The sequence below is a fragment of the Meriones unguiculatus genome, chromosome 6 (assembly GCF_030254825.1).
Source record: "Meriones unguiculatus strain TT.TT164.6M chromosome 6, Bangor_MerUng_6.1, whole genome shotgun sequence".
NCBI classification, from domain to species: domain Eukaryota; kingdom Metazoa; phylum Chordata; class Mammalia; order Rodentia; family Muridae; genus Meriones; species Meriones unguiculatus.
The window spans coordinates 74,950,112-74,957,521 of NC_083354.1; the positions used below are offsets into that span (position 1 = coordinate 74,950,112).

The 7,410-nt window shown below is 41.8% G+C and overlaps 1 pseudogene; it reads right to left on the bottom strand.

The window, feature by feature from the left end:
* Positions 1-6,588, bottom strand: part of LOC132654712 (baculoviral IAP repeat-containing protein 1b-like) — a 47,178-nt pseudogene extending 40,590 nt beyond the window's left edge.
* Positions 6,589-7,410: the final 822 nt, after the last annotated feature.

The window sequence follows — 7,410 nt, forward strand, 5'->3', positions numbered from 1 at the left end:
ACTACAGACACTGAGGAAATCCAAACAATCATTAGGACTTACTTCAAAAGTCTATATGCCACAAAATTTGAAAATCTAAATGAAATGGACAATTTTCTTGATAAATTTGACTTACCAAAGCTGAATCAGGACCAGGTAAATCAATTAAATAGTCCTATATCCCCCAAAGAAAGAGAAGCGGTCATCAAAAGTCTCCCAACCAAAAAAAGCCCAGGACCAGATGACTTCAGCACAGAATTTTACCAGACCTTCAAAGAAGAGCTAACACCAATTCTCTTTAAACTATTCCACAAAAGAGGAACAGAAGAAACATTACCAAACTCATTCTATGAAGCCACAGTCACCTTGGTACCTAAACCTCACAAAGACTCAACAAAGAAAGAGAACTTCAGGCCAATCTCCCTTATGAACATTGATGCAAAAATACTTAATAAAATACTTGCAAACCGAATCCAAGAACACATCAAAGATATTATCCACTATGACCAAGTAGGCTTCATCCTAGGTATGCAGGGGTGGTTCAATATACAGAAAACTATCAATGTGATTCACTATATTAACAAACTGAAAAAAAAAAACACATAATAATCTCCCTAGATGCTGAAAAAGCATTTGACAAAATCCAACATCCATTCATGTTTAAAGTATTGGAGAGATCAGGGATACAAAGCACATATCTAAACATAGTAAAGGCAATATACAACAAGCCTATAGCCAACATCAAACTAAACAGAGAGAAAGTTAAAGCAATCCCACTGAAATCAGGGACAAGACAAGGCTGCCCACTATCTCCATACCTCTTCAACATAGTGCTGGAAGTCCTTGCTAGAGCAATAAGACAGTTGAAGGAGATCAAGGGGATACAGATTGGAAAGGAAGAAGTCAAATTATCACTATTTGCAGATGATATGATAGTATACGTGAGTGACCCCAAAAACTCTACCAGGAAACCCCTACAGCTGATAAACACCTCCAGCAAAGTGGCCAGATACAAAATTAACTCAAAAAAATCAGTAGCACTCCTGTATACAAAAGACAAAAGGGCTGAGAAAGAAATTAGGGAAACAACACTCTTCACAATAGCCACAATTGCCTTAAAGTACCTTGGTGTAACCCTAACCAAGCAAGTCAAAGACTTGTATGAAAAAAAATTCAAGTCTCTGAAGAAAGAATTAGAAGAAGATATGAGAAGATGGAAAGATCTCCCATGCTCATGGCTTGGCAGGATTAACATAGTACAAATGGCCATCTTACCAAAAGCAATGTAGGCAGGATTAACATAGTAAAAATGGCCATCTTACCAAAAGCAATCTACAGATTCAATGCAATTCCCATCTAATTACCAACAAAATTCTTTACAGACCTGGAAAGAAAAATGCTCAACTTCATATGGAATAACAAGAAACCCAGAATTGCTAAAACAATACGCTACAATAAAAGATCTTCTGGAGGTATCTCCATCCCTGATCCTAAGTTGTACTATAGAGCAACAGTTTTAAAAACTGCATGGTACTGGCATAGAAACAGAATGGTGGATCGATGGAACCGAAGAGAGGACCCAGAAATAAACCGACACACTTATGGAAACCTGATCTTTGACAAAGATGTCAAAACCATACAATGGAAAAAAGATAGCATCTTCAACAAATGGTGCTGGTCCAACTGGATGTCTACATGTAGAAAAATGAAAATAGATCCATACTTATCACCCTGCACAAAACTGAAGTCCAAGTGTATCAAAGACCTCAACATAAAATCAGACACATTAAATTGGCTAGAAAAAAAAAGTGGGAAATACCCTAGAACTCATTGGTACAGGAGAGAACTTCCTGAACAGAACACCAACAATCAATAAATGGGACCTCCTGAAACTGAAAAGCTTCTGTAAAGCAAAGGACACTGTCATCAAAACAAAGTGACTGCCTACAGATTGGGAAAGAATCTTCACCAACCCTTTATCTGACAGAGGACTCATATCCAGTATATATAACGAACTAAAGAATCTGAAAAACAGCAAACCAAGTAATCCACTTAAAAAGTGGGGAACAGAGCTAAACAGAGAACTCACTGCAGAGGAATATCGAATGGCAGAGAAGCATTTAAAGAAATGCTCAACCTCATTAGCCATTAGGGAAATGCAACTCAAATCAATCTTGAGATTTCACCTTACACCCATCAGAATGGCCAAGATCAAAAACTCAAGTGATAACACATGTTGGAGAGGTTGTGGAGAAAGGGGAACCCTCCTCCACTGCTGGTGGGAATATAAACTTGTACAACCACTCTGGAAATCAATCTGGCGCTTTCTCAGACAACTAGGAATAGCACTTCCTCAAGATCCAGCCATACCACTCCTAGGCATATATCCAAAAGAGGCTCAAGTACACAAAAAGGACATTTGCTCTACCATGTTTGTAGCAGCTTTATTTGTAATAGCCAGAAGCTGGAAACAGCCCAGATGCCCCTCAACTGAAGAATGGATGCAGAAATTGTGGTACATCTATACAATGGAGTATTACTCAGCAATGAAAAATAAGGAAATTATGAAATTTGCAGGTAAATGGTGGGATCTGGAAAGGATCATCCTGAGTGAGTTGTCCCAGAAGCAAAACGACACACACTGTGGAGAGCAGAGACTCAGATGCCACTAGGTGGCGCTGACATCTCGCCCTCAAAACTATAAACCTCCAGGGCGCATGCGTAGATTGGGTAAACACGCTAAAGATTGCGTAAGCATGCTAAGAATTGCGTAGGCACGCCGGTAAGAGTGAGCAGCCAATCAGGGTATTGACACGTCACAAGCCCGCTAAGCATAATGGGCCTAAGTCATCAGGCGGGGTAAAAGTAAGCAGCCAGTCAGGGTATTCACACGTCACTCAGGTGCGACCCCGGCTTATATAAACAGCGCCACATCAGGGGCTCTCTCTCTCCTCTCTTTTCATCGCGTGACTAATAAAGGTTTTTGCTGCGGAAGGATTCCTGTGGTCGCGTGCGTTTCTGCCGGCGTAACGCTCACGCGGCTCCCAACAACACACGGCATATACTCACTTGTATAAACATACAACATAGGATAAACTCACTAAAATCAGTACATCTAAACAAACGAAGCAAAAGAGAGGACCCTAACTAAAATGCTCAATCCCCATCCTGAAAGGCAAAGAGGATGGACATCAGAAGAAGAAGAAAACAGGAACCAACCTAGGAACCTGCTACAGAGAGCCTCTGAAAGCCAGAAGAAGAAAACAGGAAACAACCTAGGAACCTACCACAGAGGGCCTCTGAAAGTCTCTGCCCTGAAGACTAGCAAAGCAGATGCCGGCCAACTGTCGGCAGAGTCAATGGAATTTTATGTAAGAAGTGGGAAATAGCAAGAGCTGGAGAGGACAGGAACTCCACAAGGAGAGCAACAGAACAAGAAAATTTGAACACAGGGAACTTCCTAGAGACTCATACTCTAACCAAGGACTATTCATGGAGATATCCTAGAACCCCTGCACAGATGTAGCCCATGGCAGTTCAGTGTCCAAGTGGGTTACATAGTAATGGGAAGAGGGACTGCCTCTGACATAATCTGATTGGCCTGCTCTTTGATCACCTCCCCCTGATGGGAGAGCAGCCTTACCAGGCCACAGAAGATGACAATGCAGCCACTTCTGATGAGAACTGATAGTCTAAGATCAGAAAGAAGGAGAGAAAGACCTCCCCTATCAGTGGACTTGGGGAGGGGCATGCATGCAGAAAGGGGAGGAAGGATGGTATCAGGAGGGGAGGAGGGAGGGGCTTATGGGGGGATACAAAATGAATAAAGTGTAATTAATAATAATAATTAAAAAATTTAGGAAAAAAATAAATAACAATTAAATTCTTAAAAATAACACACTTTCATCATATTAGCCAATAGACAACACTGTGGAGAATTTTCTTTCATTTTAAAGCTTTAGTTAATAAAAAGTTACATCATTCCCCCAGCTCCCTTTTTTCCTTCTAGTTCCTCCTTAATCTCTCCACCTTTAATCCTTCCCAAACTAATGACTGTTTTTTCTTTGACTGTTGTCATTTCACACACACACAAATACTTAAATACAACATATCTTGTCCATTTATTAATTCTTCAAAAAATGAAGAATCAGGAAAACAAATAACCCAATCAAGAAATGAGCTATAAATCAATAAAGAAGAAGTAAAAATAGTCACAAAATATCTTTAAAGTATTCAGCATTCTTAACAGTTAGGAAAATGTAATTCAAAATTGCTTTGGGATTTCATCTTACCCCTGCCAGAATGGGAAAGATCAAAAACATCATTTGCTGGAGAAAATGTTGGGGAAAGGGAGCCATCAGTCAGGACTTCAAACTGGTGCAGCCACTCTGGGAACCAGCGTGGAGAATCCTCAAAAGGCTAAAAATCAACCTACAATTTGACCCAGTTATGCCCCTCCTTAGCATATGTGCCCAAAGGACTCAGCAAGCCACTCCACAGAGACTTGTTCAGCCCCGTTCATGGTTTCTCTAGTTACGATAGCTAGGGAGCAGAAACAGCCTAAATCTTTGTTGGCTGATGGGTGAATAAGGAAAGTGTGGTACACACAGGCAGTGGAACTCTATTCAGCTCTAAAGATGCAAAACAATGAAACCATGAAATCTGCAGATAAACAGTGAAAGCAAAAAATATACTGAATGAGCAGAGTCAAACCCAGAAGGATAAATGCTGCAAGTTCTCTCTTATTTGTGGTCCCCAGTTCTGAACCTTAGATGTGAATCTATAACCTGGAGTAAGTGCAAAACCCAGGCAGGTAGGAAGAGGCCATGGGCAGGGGGAGAGGGGGCTCTAGAGAGGAGGATAGGACACAGATGCTATGAAGAGGGGAAAGGGGAAAATGGAGGGGGGAGAGAGAGAGAGAGAGAGGAAAGGGAGGGAAAAGGAGGGATGGTGGATAAGTAACTCTAGGGATGTTTGAAAAAGCCATAAGGAAGCATTATTTTATGTTTTTAAAACTGCATATATATGTATGTATGTGTATATAATTTAAATTAAGTTATAAAACATGAGGTGATGCTGTTCCAAAGAGTTATAGACTATCTAATAAAAATCCCAGTGCCAGACATGTATAACCTCCCTTTGAGTCTCCCACAAGAATCCCAAAAGCAGGTTATTGCCTTTGTCCTTGGTTTCCTTCTAGAACTTGTAAAAGACCCTACTGCTAAAGATGTCACACACTTTGGACATAATTCTTGGAGGGATCAGCCTCAAAGAGGTCTGGAAACCTCTTCCTTGACGATTAGCTCTCACGGTATCTGAAGGTGTTATGCAGGCTGCCACGGGAGAAAAGCAATCAGCACTCCTACCCCTCAGAAAAGCCGGGAGCCTCTACAGTGAGGGGCTCATTTACCTCTGTGGCAGGGAAGCTGCCCCTGGGAAATATCAACAATACGCCCACCTAAACAAGACCTGCAGAATGACACAAGCTCGACATGCCAGTGTGGATGGGGGAATGTCACAAGGCCTCCCCACTGTAAGAAGTCTGGGCAGTGAACAGCTGCTGAAAGAGGGACAAGCCCCTGATAGGATATCCAGTCCCAACTGGTCAGCCCCAAACACATATACATATGAGGAACACTAAATGGACTCAGTAAGGATGTGTGTGTGTATGTGTGTGTGTCATAATTAAAGAAGGAGTCAGGAATTTGGTGGGATCATAGAGGGGTGGGTAGAAATAATGTAAATATAGTTCTCAGATATGAAACTATCAAAAAGTTTTTAAATAGGGCAAAACGAGGAACACCTTTGTGCAAGCATATGACCAATTTACACATTTCAGTGCTCTCAAAGGAATATCAAATCTATTTTTGGGTAGAGGTAGCGCTGTCACATGATGCTTTATCTACCTCATTCAATTTGGAATTTGCCTACCTAGCTACACTTTTGCAAAAGCTGCTGCAACCTGAAGGTTTTCACTTGTTTGTGGGACAGGGTTTTGCTCTATAGCCCATGCTAGCCTCAAGGCTGACACCATCTTGCTTAGCCTATTGAGTGGTTCGACTAGAAGTATGTGCCACCATACCTGGCCAAGTTGAAAACAAGCAAACTCTTTCACCGGGCAATTTTTATGATGAGTTTGCCCAGCGTAGCAGATAACCACGTTTGACTATCCCTAATAAGATAAAAAGAACTCCTCGTCACTAGCATGTGAAGTGCCCAGCAATGGTCCTTCTGGACTTCTATCAACCCTCAGGCTATTCAACATCTTGTCTAGTTCATTTTGAACTCGTCCCTTGATACACCACACCTTACAGTCTCGTTAGCAATTATGAGACAAAGGTCGTGTTCTTATCTATAGACACAATTACCCTACTCTAGCTTCCTGTTCCTTCCCTTTACAGAAGGAACTGGCCAGGACTTGCCAGCCTAAGGCTGTGCTTGGTGAATTTCCATTTTCACTAGTGCAGCCTGTCATTACTTTTCTGTTGCTGGGATAAAAGCCCTTGACAAAAGCAGCTCACAGAGAATAAGGCTTTTTCTGGCTTACAGTTTGAAGATCGCTATTTCATCGTGGCACAGAAGACCGGCCAGTTGGTCACAGTGCATCAGCAGCGAAGAGGCGGAGAAAATGAACAGGAAGTGGCACCAGGTTCTAAAGTCTCAAAGCCATGTCCCCCATGACCCACTTCCTCCACCAGGCTCTGCCTCTTAAAGGTTCCAAAATATATCACCAGCTGGAAACCAAATGTTCAAACACATGAGCTGCGCATGAGGACATTTCACATTCTGACCACATTATAAATCCAGAGACAGTGTCCTCCAGTAACTTCTGTATGTGAATCTCCCTCCCACTCTCCTCCCTGTCATAGTCTTCACTTTTAATTTTCTAAAATTATTCTACCTACCATGTGTCTGTGCACATGGACCATTTTTTGGTCTATCTTAGGAAGTTACCAGGATCCAATGGGAGCTTCACCTTAATGACCTTCTATAGATCCCACCTCGAAACACAATAAAGTTCCCACTCCTAGACTCTTACAATGAGGATTCCAGTTCAAAACATGACCCCTTACAGAACTATCAAACCATCATGGCACAGCTAATCTTGGTTGTCAGCTTGACTACATCTGGAATCAAATAAAATGCAAGCTCTGGACATTCCCATGAGGGGTTTTCTTAATCAGGTTACTTGAAGGAGGAAGACTTATCCTAATGACAAGGAGCACTCTTTGCTGGCAGCCCAGATAAAGAGATATGGAAGAAGGGAAGTGCTTTGTTCTTGTGCTCATTCTCACAGGCAAGTTCATCTATCTTGCTTCTGTGGCATTCCTTCACTGGTATTAGAACCAACTTATTCATGAGTAAAATGTAGACTGAAGACCAACCAGCCCTCTCCAGGAATCCCCTAGGACTCCAGTGCCAGACTGGGAC